The sequence below is a fragment of the Lemur catta genome, chromosome 18 (assembly GCF_020740605.2).
Source record: "Lemur catta isolate mLemCat1 chromosome 18, mLemCat1.pri, whole genome shotgun sequence".
Taxonomy (NCBI): Eukaryota; Metazoa; Chordata; class Mammalia; order Primates; family Lemuridae; genus Lemur; species Lemur catta.
In genome coordinates, this window is record NC_059145.1 from 4810174 (window position 1) to 4823794 (window position 13621).

Genomic DNA, 13621 nt, shown 5'->3' on the forward strand with positions numbered 1-13621 from the left:
CCTGATGAGTGCATAAAGTAAATGTGGTATACACACACACACACACACACACACACACACACACACACACACACACACCATAGAGTACTACTTAGCCATAATGAAGAATGAAATAATGTCTTCTGTAGAAACTTGGATAGAAGTGGAGGCCATTATCTGAAGTAACTCAGGAACAGAAAAATGAATGCCACATGTTCTCACTTATAAGTGAGAGCTAAACCATAGCTACACAAGGACAGACAGAGTGGTATGGACATTGGAGACTCACAAGAGAGTATGGGGTACAGTGTACCTATGGGGTACAATGTACATTACTTGGGTGATGAGTATACCAAAAGCCCAGACTCGACCACTGTACGGTATATACACGTAATAGAAGAATTCAACTTGTACCCCCAAAATCGATTAAAATAAAAAAAATTTAAACTGATAATCTCAGTTTAGTATATATCAAGATATACTCCATTGCTGTGATAATTGATCCAGTCAAAATTATGGCACAGAGATATATAAGTGGGCCAATGACACAGAACAGAGAACAGGGACACATATTCAAGCCCAAACAGAAAATTTATGTAGACAAAGATGATGTGTGTAACAGTGTATAAAGAAAAGCCCATTCAATAAATGCTGCTGACACAGTTGGTATCAATTTAGAAGAAAATTATATAGAACTGCCTCATTTTATATACAAAAAGAAAATCCAGATGAATCAAGACATTCAGAAATGCAAAGTTTTAAACTTAAAGCAGAAATTATAGAAAAATATCCTCTTCATCTTGAAGTATGAGATTTTTTAAATGAGAATTAAATTGTCTTAACTGTTTAGCAAACATTAAGGGTTCTGTGGAATTGTTTTTCACAGACATTTTTCCAGCCTTCACCCTGGTTCCTGGCTTCTATTTTACTGACATTACTCTGCTTTGGTGTATGTGTTGTTATCATTGGGATGAGGATTTCATTTTCCAAATCCCAGGGTAAATGAAAGAGAGAGAAGCATGGGTTTATGGCTGATGCATGGTCTAGTGGGGTGAGGATCAGGGATTCTCCCACCTCCTGTGTCTGTTCTTACAGCCCTGGGCACCAGGGCTCTGTCACGTTGGCCATGGAGAACATAGTCCTCATTCTCCTCTATGCTGGCCTGAAATGATTCCCTTAGGAAATTCCAGCACTGTCAGGCCCATCGTACATCACAGAGAGCCCATATTTAAAGGAATGAATGGTTTTCAGAACCTATAAAACTAATATAAATTTCTAGGACGTATACCAAGGCATCATTAAAATGTTTCACTGTAGTTGAAAAGACTATATACAAGAGGAAATAAAAGTGAAGACAACACAATGAAATAATATCCACACTAACTATGGAATTTTTACCCCAAGAACAAATTTTCTCCTCTTTGGAGGCAATACAATCTCACCTTCTCTACCTTCCCACTTTCTTCCTGATAACCTGCAACCTAACCTTCACATGATCCTAGAATCCTGTCCCTCTCTTCAGTATGAATGATCCTGATGCCTTGTTTTACCCAACAGAGATGCTCAGTATAGGAGCTAGGGGTGAGGCACAAAAGCAGAGTCCTAGGAGAGCCCTTGTCCTTCATACTCACAGCTTGTCCCACCTAAGCAAGGAGCCAGGTTTGCATTTGTATCTTACACATTCCTGTGTTGACACTAAACACTCCGTTTCTGTTTCAGGGAAAATCCAGGCAGAATTGGGTAAGTGTCATGTCATGTCATGTTCTGAGCCTTCCACACATAGTTCTCCTGGGTCCCTTCCTGTTCCATGTTTGGGCCATCTCTTCCCTATCTTGTCTCCAGACTGGACAGGAAGCATGGACAGGCCAATAACAGCAGCTGGTTTCCTCTCTCCATCACAATAACGAATCAGTCATCAGACATTTAGGGCGTTTAAAGTGGGCAACTGGGTCTGTCAACCCCCTAAAATTGTCTACAAATTTTGCCTAGTGATACATTTTGTGGAGAGAGGAACTGTCAATTTCGTGAGTTCTTTGAGTGTGTGTGGACTCAGATGGTGAAGAACCTGTGTGGTATCTCCCTAAGCTTCCACCTGGCCTGATTATTTGAGTCTTTATCCAGGCCTGTATCAGCACTGAATATTCTGCTTTTTGTTTCAGGAAAACTATAGGAAAAACTGGGTGAGAGTATTATTACAGGCAGAGCTTTCCTCTACATTATCCCCTGGGCCTCTTATCTGTGATATGAGCTTCTTCTGTCATTTCATTTTCAGAATGGAGAAAGATGCACAGACAGGCAGGTGAAAGAAGCCATTATTCCACATTTCTCTCTTTCCTTTATGTCCCTTCTTTATGGAATCTTATAAACTGAGACCCATGGGTCCATGTATAGGCAAGCTGTGATGGGCCTCAGGGTTGTGGAGACCCTGAAACTGTCAGCAGGTACCAGGTGAAGTACACTTAGTATAGAAGACTTATAGCCCTCATCAGATTTCTCGTGGTTCCTTGACCCAAAAAAGGCAACCATATTTGGTCCCTCTCCTCTCCATGTCCCTTGCTCTCCATGTCAGTGCTGATATGACTGTTCTGTCTGCTTGTTTTCAGATTTGAGAGAGTAACAGAAACATGCAGGTACAAATGCCAAAGTTCTGACAATGAGAAAGAGCCTTGGGTGTGTGTAGGAGAGGGATCTGACCAGTGACAGATACAGGGTTGCTGCATGATACTGAGGTTCACACAGGAACTGGAGATGAAGATCTTTGATGTTCTGATTGACCCCAGGGTGCAGCTCCCCTCAGACATGCTTCTTAGCCAAGATCTAAGAAGAAGAGCATCAGCTAGGGTGGGAGTCACACACAAACTCCAGGAAATTGAGGGAATTAGTAACTGGCCAGTGGGCTTAGATGATGGGGAAGTAAGTAAAATTGGGCAAGAACTGAAGATGGGAAGAAGCTGAATAGCAGGGTCACTCAAAGTCTCACAAAGTTAAATAATGGGCTTACATGGGAGGATAGTGGGAGCATTAGGATAATAAACAGGAGTTTATGATCTTACAGCTGGGCTTCTCCAGCTGGCTAGTTGGTGAGGGCCCAGCTTGCACTGGAGATGAGGGAGGGTCTGAAGGAGCAGTGTCCAGTGGAGACTGTCTCCTAGACCTCACCTAATCTCAACCTGAGTCAGTGTAGAGTCAGAGAAGGTCACCCCAGTGCCCAGTTTAGGTCCCCCCTCTCATAGTAACTTATACTCTTTCTCCTTTCCCCAGTGTGACCAGTGGAGGTGACTCTGGACCCAGACATGGCTCACCCCCAGCTCCACATTTTTGATATGAAAGCTGTATGCTATAGCAATACTCCCCAGGAGGTGCCCCACTCAGAGAAGAGATTTGCAAGAATTTGTGTGGTGGCTCCCCAGGGTTTTCAGGCAGGGAAACATTACTGGGAAGTGGATGTAGGACACAATAAAGTGTGGTACTTGGGAGTGTGCCGGGATGACGTGGACTGAAGTACAGAGAATGTGACTTTGTCTCCCAACAATGGGTACTGGGTCCTTGGACTGGAGGTGGGATCTTCGTATTTTGCGATCAATCCCTATAGAATCAACCCCTTACCAAGAACTGCCCCTGAATGAGTGGGGGTGTTTTTGGACTGTGAGGGTGGGTCCATCTCTTTTTTCAGTATAAATAATCACTCCCTCATTTATATCGTGACACATCAGTTTGAAGGCTTATGGAGACCCTATATCCAACATGAGGCCTATGATGAGGAAAATGTGGCTCCCATAGTCATCTGTCCAGTGCCAAGTAAAAAGCCCCCTTTCAAAATATCTCCATACCCTTCCACACAGAAAACTGAGCACCCTCCATACAAGTGACCATGGCCCTCATCTGCAGAACTGATGCCCAGAGGGAATCATGCCTTACAATTTCATTTAAGTTACTAAGGTTTCTCTTTACAGCCCCAAAGCCCTATATAGCCAGCAGTGATGGGTTGCATTTGAGAGGAGACTGACCCATCCATGTGGGAGTGAGTCATGGGGACTGCCATGACATCCATGTGGGACTACCTGGAGGTGGCAAGGGAGGAAGGTAGACACTGGATTTAGTTTGTGAAAACTTCATTCAGCTAAGAGATCTTAGATAAGTCACAACCTCTCAGGCTCCTCACTTATTTATCAGGGACAGTGATTTCCTCCTCAGGAGTCATAGAGAAGTTTAAAGAGAAAATAAATGTGAATAATGCTTGCATCTTGTTGATGGCATAGTGTTTGCTCATGATGTATTCTTAAATTACACTTCCCCCCAGTACAACCTAGTTTATTTATTTCACATTCATTAATTTTCCATACTTCAAATAACCCCTGGGATATGTTTTCAGTGCCTACTCTCTGCCAGGCTCAAGGTATTGAGGAGTGGGGAGCGCATCCCAACTAATTATAAAAAATCAATATTACCCTGATGCCAAAATCAGCCAAAACCATTATGATAGAAAACTATAGATTAACATCCTTCAAGAACATAGATGCAAAATTTCTGAATAAAATTTTATTTAATAGCAAATCATATTTAACAACATATTCAAGGATGGTACATCAAAGAGTGATTTATCCTAGGAATGCAGGGTCAGTTTAATAACCAAACATTAAACAGTATAATGCACCACATTAGCAAACTGGATGGTACAGAGGATACTTTAAGTGGATAATAAGGGCATTATATTGAAGGAAAAACTAGTATCTCAAAAAGTTATACACTGTATGATTTTATTTACAAAATATTCTCTCTATATAAAGATTGTGAACAGATAAGTGGTTGTTAGAAGTTAGAGAAGAGGAGGGTGGATGTCTTTACAAAGAAGTAGCATGAGGGAGGCCTTTCATGGTGATAGAACGGTATCATCAGGGTAGTTATATGAATCTGCACATGTAATAAAATTACATAAAACTACACACACACACTTATACACACATGTATACATGGATGCAGAAACTGGTGAAATATGATTTAGGCCCATAGTCTAATTAACAGTATTCTGCCGATTTCAGTTCCCTGATTTTGATAATGTACTATAGTTATGTAAGATGTTACCATTGGAGCAAGCTTGTGGAGGGTACTCAGGACTGTATTATTTTTGTAACTTCCTGTGAATTTATAATTATTTCAAAATAAAAAAATTAAAAAGCAGCTTGCAAATCTATGATTGTCTTAAAATTCTTATTGAAAAAAAAGTGGTTCAACTAGGCCACAATTCATTGTATACAGCAATTGAAATAAGTATTGTTAAACAGAGTTTCAGAGATTCAACCCAGTGTTACCTGACATTGAATAATAATGAAACAGAGATGATAGCATGATGGCAAACTAGGATGCTGCAAGCCTGTTACCCCCAACACAGGGACACCAAGTTAACAAGAATATATGGATCAGAATACCTAAGTGAGAACTCTAGAGACTAGTTTAGAAGCAATAGCATCCAGGCCATCATAAAACCAAGAAGAGATTTCAGTGAAAGCAGTGGAAAGCTTCATGGTGTTTCGTGTACTTATCTGTGCCCCTCCCCTATACAACTTAGTACAGTACAACTAGAGGGAAATCTTTCACAATGAGAATCTTACCTAGGAATGGAAATAAAAGAGTGGATGGTGCATCCCACAGTCTACTTTGTCTGGGGGCTGCCCAGGGGACTGGTTTCTGTCTTGCTTGACTTGGAGCACTGAAAGAACTGGCAGCATTGTCTGGAAAATGCTGAAAAGAAGAAATGATGTCAGTATAGTGGTGGTCTAGGAAGCTTCAGCCACTCGTTCTCCCACAGAGGCACCTAGTTAACAGCAATACAACAATATGTAAACCAGAATACCTTTGTGAAAATTCTAGAGGCCAGTTGAAAAGCTATAGCACTGAAAACAATGTAAAACCAAGAAAGGATTCCAGGTAAAGGGGTAGGAAGATTTGTGGCATCTTCCATGCCCATCCATGTCCCTCCACCTCTGCAATATAGTGCAGTACTTCCAGGAGGAAACCCTGCATATTGAAATTCCAAAATCAGGATGGAAGTGAAAGAGTGGACTATGCATCTAATGTTCTCATACATTTGCGGGCATCCCCTGTGATTGGTTTCTCTCTCATCTGACTCAGAGTGTTGATAGGACTTACAAAATAAGTCGAAAGTTGCTGAAAACAGAGGTGAGCATCACAGCACATTAGAACTGCAGTTCTGCAGGCAGACACCATGGAGGGCAACAAATCAGAAAAGATCAGAAAGGTCTTAGAACCTCTAGCCAGGCTGACTGGTGAAAGCCTTCCCCTGCATGAAGCCAGTATGCAAAGACTGAGAGAGGTGGTTTATTTTTTTCACATGCCAAAATGTCAGCAAAAGGGTACATGACATACAAAGAAAAAGGAAAACATGATCCAGTCAAAGGAGCAAAATAAAACTCCTGAACACAACCCTAACAAAACACAAATATATTATATGCCTGACAAAGAATTTCAAATAACTGTCATAAAGATGCTCGATGAGCTAAAAGAGGACACAAACAACTAAACAAAATCCAAAAAAAGGATGTGTGAATGAAAGCAGAATATTAACAAAGAGATAGAAGCTGTGAAAAGGAACCAAACTATGGGGAGTTAGCTATGCTTTCAGCAAAGAATCAGGTCACTCAGGCAGGGGTTGTCACAAAGGATGAGAAAATAATAGAAAATAGAAATAAAACAATACACACAAGCAAAAATACAGTTTATAAAGAACAGATGTATGAAAATAGATATAGTGGAGGTACTTGGGTGTTCTCAAAACATTCCCGTGAATTTTAGGGCAGGGACTAAATTTTCAGATAAGTATTTATAGGTACAGTGATCGGCTGCCAGGGGTAACAGATTTACATAATAATAGGTAGTTCTTTTTAGGTTAAAGGTCTCCCACAAGTCTTCTATTGATTCCTTAATTAACTCTATGTGAACAAATTGTTACAAAATTTTTCTAGGACAAACCTCTAAGTTCTAAGATAGAACTATCACTTTAGCAGAAAAGTTAAACAGAGACATAGTGGCTCCATACTTTATCTAGTTATTGTGTATTGAGACAGATCTTCAGAAGTCAAGCAAAAGCTGTCCCTTGGGCTAATTTCTCTTAGCCACAGGTCTCTGTCTCTCGGGTGGGCACTTCTTTGATCAGCTCCCATCCCGTGGCTCCATGCAATCCTGCTTTGTCATTCAAAGCAGGTGAAAACCACAGGCTTGAGACTGCAGCATCACCTTGGAAAGCAGCTGCTACTGACCACTGAGATGCCCTCCTGAGGCGAGGCAGCTTCTGATATGTGAACTAACACGTTCACATATTCCTTCAGAGCAAGGCCTTGCAAAACTCCTAAAATCATTTTTGTCTCTAATATAGTAATATTAATCTAGTGGCCTGACACCAAACAAATTCTGGGGCTAAAAAATACAATAACTAAACTGTAAAATTCAGTAGAGGTATTTAACTGCAAACTAGATCAGGCAGAAGAAAGAATGAGTGGACTTGAAGCAGATCATTTGAAATAATTTAGCAAAAGGAGCAAAAAGAAAAAAGAATGAGGTGAAGTGAGCCTAAGGGACCTATGGAACACTATCAAGTAGACCAATATACACACTAAGGTCATTCCAGGTAGTGAAGAGAGAGATAAAGTGGCAGGGGTTATTTAAGAAATAATTACCAAAAACTTCCCAAATCTGAAAAAAAGAAATGAATATATAAATTCGAGAGGTTCAAAGAACTTCAATTAGGATAAATCCAAAGGGAAACTTACTGAGACATGTTATGATCAAATCATCTAAAGTCAAAGACAGAGATAATCTTTAAAGCAGGAAGAGAACAGTGACTTGTCACATAAAAGGTAGCTTCAATAAGATCATCAGTGTATTTCTCAGCAGAAATCTTGCCAGGCAGAAGGTAGTAGGATGATATATTCAATATACTGAAAGAAAAATATCTGTCAACCAAGAATACTGCATTTGGCAAAATTGTTCTTCAACAATGAAGGTGAAATTAAGACTTTCTTAGTAAACAAAAGCTGAGGGGTTCACTACCACTAGGCCTAATCTACAAGAAATGATAAAGGAATTCTTCAAGTTGACACAAAAGAGAAACAGACAGCAATATGAAGACATACGAAAATTTAAGGTTTTCAGGTAAAGGTAATTACATGGACAAATATATTAACCTATTTTATTATAATTTGAAGGCATAGAAATTAAATGACAAAAGCATAAAGTAAAAATAATTCTATTTTAAAAATATAAAGGTATAACTTGTGACATCCATAACAAGGTGAGGGAGAGCTGTAAACTAGTAGAGTGTTTGTATGTAGTTGAAATTAAGTTTAAGTTTAAAACATAATGGTGTAACCTTAAGACGTTTGATATAATTGCAATGATAACCAGATAGAAAATATCTGTAGAATATACACACAAGAACATGAGAAGGTAATCAAAGTATGTTACTATAGAAAATCAACAGAGCATAAAGGATGGCAGTAAGAAAGGAAAGGGGAACAAAAAAGCTACAAAACACACAAAAAACAATTAACAAAATGACAATAGTCAGTCCTTCCCTATCAGTAATTACTTTATATGTAAATAGATTAAACTCCTCAATTAAAAGTCCAAGACTGGAGTGATAGATAAATAAATATAATCCAATTATATGTTGTCCAAGAAAGAATTTATAAATAGCCTTAAAGTTAAGGGTTAGAAAAAGATTTTTCATGCATATGGTAATCATAACAGAGTAGGGGTTGTTATACTAATATTAGGCAAAACAGAGTTTAAGTCAAAATTTTTATAAAAGACAAAGAATGATAAAAATTCAATTACACAGGAAGATATAATTATATATCTTTATGCAACAAATCTAAGAGCTCTTAAATATTTGCGGCAAACCAACAGAATTGAAGAACGGAAGAGAGAGCAATACAATGATCACAGGAGAATTCAACACCACGTTCAATAATAAATAGAATATGCAGACAGAAGTTCAGTAAAGAAATAGAGGATTTGAAGACTATTATAGACCACCTGGACCTAACAAACATACACAGAACATTCCACACAAAAACAACAGAATATATATTCTTCTTGAGTGCATGTGGACAATTCTCCTGGATAGTTGACATGTTAGGGCACAAAACAAGTCTTAGCAAATTCAAGAAGATTGAAACCACACAAAGTATATTGTATCATCACAATGGAAGGAAACTAGAAATCAATAGCAGAAGGACAACTGGAAACTCCACAGATATGGGAAAATTCAACAACACACTGCTAACCAATGAGTCAAAGAAAAAGTCACAAGGGAGATTACAAAATAATTTGAGACAAATGAAAAATTAAAAAAACCTAATCCAGCAATCCTACTTCTGGGTATATATCCGAAAAACAGGAAATATGTATGTTGAAGAGATACCTGCACTCCCATGTTTATTGCAGCATTATTCATAATAGCCAAGATATGGGATCAACATAAGTGTCCATCAATGGATCAATGTATTAAAAAAGTGGTATACATACATGATGGAATAATATTCTGCCATAGAAAGGAATGAAATCCTGTTATTTGCAGCAACATGGATGGAACTGGAGGACATTAGGTTAATAAGCCAGGCTCAGAAAGACAAATATCACATGTTCTTACTCATACATAAGAGCTAAAAAGAAAAAATTGATCTCATGGAGGTAGTAAATAGAATGGTGGTTACAAAGGCTGGGAAGTATAGTGAGGAGGGGGAATATAGAATGGCTGGTTAATAGGTGATATGGTTTGGATGTTTGGCCCCTCCAAATCTCATGTTGAAATTTGATCACTAGTGTTGGAGGTGGGGCCGAGTGGAAGATATTGGGTCACAGGGGCAGATGCCTCATGAGTAGTTTGGTACCCTTTCCATGAAAATGAGTGAGTTTTCACTTTGTTAGTTCATGTGAGAGCTGATTGTGTAAAAGAGCTTGACACCCTCTCTTGCTCTTGCCCCTGCTCTCAGCATGTGACACACCTGCTTCCCCTTCCACTTCCACCTTGATTGGAAAAGCTCCCTGCAGCACTCACCAGAAGCCGATGCTGGCATAATGCTTCTTGTACAGCCTGTAGAACCATGAGCCAAATAAACCTCTTTTCTTTATGAATTACCCAGTCTCAGCTATTTGCTTTATAGCAATACCAAACAGACTAACACAATCTGAGTCCAAAAGTAAAATTAGATAGAAAGAATAAGATATAGTGTTCAGTTGCATAATAGGGTGATTATAGTTAACAATAATTTATTATATATTTCAAAATAACTAGAAGACTAAATTTGGAAGGTTTCCAATGCAAAGTAATGATAAATGTTTGAGGTGATAGATATCCCAATTACCCAGATTTGACCATTACATACTGTATGCTTGTATCACATATACCCCACAAATATGTACAACTACTATGTGTATATATAATACTTTTTTAAAAACCATACCACAACTTATGAGATTTGGACAAAACAGTGCTAAGAGGTAATTTTATAGCTGTAAATGCATACATTAAAAAGAACAAAGCTCTCAAATCAACAATCTAACTTTATACCTCAAGAAACTACAAAAATAAGACAAACTAAACCAAAATCAAGCAGCAGGAAGAAAATAATAAACATTAGAGCAGAGATGTACAAAATAGAAAAGAAAAAACAATGGACACAAATCAATGAGATTAAGAGATCTTTTTTGAAAAGATAAACAAAATTGACCAATCCTTAGCTAGATTAACTTAAAAAAAGAGATTCAAATAAATAAAATCAGAAATGAAAGATTGGCATTAAAATTGAAGCCACAGACATTAAAAAGATCATAAGACAATACTATGTACAACCGTATGCCAACAAATTGGATAGTCTAGAAGAAATAGATAAATTCTGGGAAACACATAAATTAAATCAGAGAAATAGGAAGTCTGAACAGACCAATAACTAGTAAGGAGCTTGAATCAGTATTCAAAGATCTCACAAAAAAGCCCAGGGCTAATGGCTTCACTAGAGAATTCTACCAAACATTTGAAGAATTAACACCACCATTCCTGAAACTCTTCCAAAAATTAAAGATAACACTTCTAAGCTCATTTTATGAGGCCAGCATTACCCTGATACCAAAGCTAGACAATGACATGACAAGAAAACAAAACTACAGGTCAATATTGTTTATGAGCATTGATGTAAAAATCCTCACCAAAATGCTAGCAAACCAAACTCTATAGCACATTAAAAGGATTATACAACATGAAGAAGTGGGATTCATTTGTAGAATGCAAAGAAATTTCATTGTATAAAAAGCAATCAATGTAACACACTACATTAACATATTTAAGAAAAAACACATGATCATCTCAATTGATAGAGAAAAATATTTGACAAAATTCAACACCCTTGTAATGATAAAACACTAAAAATAGATGGAAATTACTTCAACATAATAAAGGCCATTTTCAAAAAGCTGATAGCTAACATCGTACTCAATGGTGAAATACTGAAAGCATTTCCTCTAAGATCAGGTACAAGACCAAAATGTCTACTTTTGCCTTTTTAAAAAAGTAGAAATTTTAGCCAGTAGAGCTGCCTTGCAAGAAATGTTAAAAGAAGTTATTCAGAAGCACTGGAGCAGGGACACTCGGATTGAGGAGAGACAGACACATCACCTGCCAATACTCCAGACACTCAGGGCCCACATAGGCCCTTTACTTGAGTGTAAATGAGCCAAAGAGACTTAAACACAGTAGCTATTCCACATGCAGTGGAAGATATTCAACGAGATGACAGATGAATGTTTTAGCACAACCAAAGACAAAGATGACTGATACACTATTTGTGAGAGACTCTGTGGTGCAGTTAATGAAAGGATTATGAGGTATGGGGAGAGACTTTCCCCCACTTCATGCACTGAATTTTGGAACTGAGGGAGATATAACAAGACATGTTTTGTGCATACTAGGATCTACATAAAGAAAGGAAGAGCAATAGAGAATATATAAGAGCAAAATAGAGATGACTTTTATTTTTAATTGGACCAATGGATAATTGTTCAAAATAATAATAACAACATATTCCATGATTACAGCTTATGGATAAGTGAAATAAAGGACAGCAATGATAAGACTATGGAAGGGATTAATTAAGAATACAATATGCTTTCATTATAAAAACCTTCAACAAACTAGGAATAGAACTAAACTTTCTTAATATAATAAAGCACCTATATGAAAAACCCATATCAGACTCAATGATGAAAGACTGAAACTTTTTCTGTAAGACCAGGAATAAGGCAAGGATGCTTACTCCCACTGCTTCTGTTCAACATAGTCCTGGAAAGATTAGTCAGAGCAAATAGGCAAGAAAAACAAATAAAAGGAAATAGAAGAAGAAATATTGTAAAGAAAAAACCAAAACCAAAATTCTCTCTGTTCACAGGTGACATGATCTTATATGTAGAAAATCATAAAGATTCTACAAAAAAATCTGTCATAACCTCTAAGCAAATTTAGCAGTTTCAGAATACAAAATCAACATGTAAAAAATCAGTTGCATTTCTGTATATAAACAATGAACAATCCCAAATCAAAATTAAGAAAACAATTTAATTTGCAATAGCATTAAAAAAAAACAAATAAAATACTTAGGAATAAATCTGACTGAGAGTTTGAAAGACTTGTACACTGAAAACTTCAAAACATTGCTTAAAGAAACTAAAGGAGACATAAATAAATAGAAAGACATTCCGTGTTCATGAATTGGAAGACAAAATATTGCTAAATGTCAATATTACCCAATTCAATCTACAGATACAACACACTTCCTATCAAAATCCCAATGGTATTTTATCAGAAATAGAAAAACTCATTCTAAAATTTATATAAAATCTCAAGGTACAGTCAACAACTAAAACAACTTTGAAAAAGAAGAACAAAGTTAAATGATTCATAATTAATAATCTCAAAACATATTACAAAACTACAGTAATCAAAACAGCATTATAGTGGCATAAAAGCAGACACATAGACAAATGGAACAGAATAGAGAGCCCAGGAAAAAACCTACACACATGGGGTCAACTAATCTTTGGCAAGGGCACTAAGAATATGTAAAAGGGAAATTAAAGTCTTTTCAACAGATAGTTTTAGGAAAACTGGATATCCACATGCAAAAGATTGAAGTTGGACCCATGGGTATATATCTTACACCATGGGTATACAAAAATCAACTAAAAATAAAGACATAAATATAAGAACTAAAACCATAGAACTCCTAGAAGGAAACATGGGGGAAATGCTTCAAGATACTGGGTTTGTCAATGATTTTTTGGATATAATGCCAAGAGCTGAGGCAAAAAAAGTAAAAATAGACAAATGGACTACATCAAACTTAAAAAATCTTGTACATCAAAGGGTACAATCAACAGAGTGAAAGGGCAACCTTAAAAAATGACAAAATTTTTTTCAAATTATGAATTATGTATCTTATAAGGGATTAATATACAGAATATATAAAGAATTTTTATGGAAACAACCCAAGTGCCCATCAATCCACGAATGGATTAGTAAACTGTGGTATATGTATACCATGGAGTACTACTCAGCTGTAAGAAATAACGATGA

At 37.2% G+C, this 13621-nt stretch overlaps 1 pseudogene; it reads left to right on the plus strand.

The window, feature by feature from the left end:
* Positions 1-276: 276 nt before the first annotated feature.
* Positions 277-3848, plus strand: LOC123623616 (annotated as a pseudogene).
* Positions 3849-13621: the final 9773 nt, after the last annotated feature.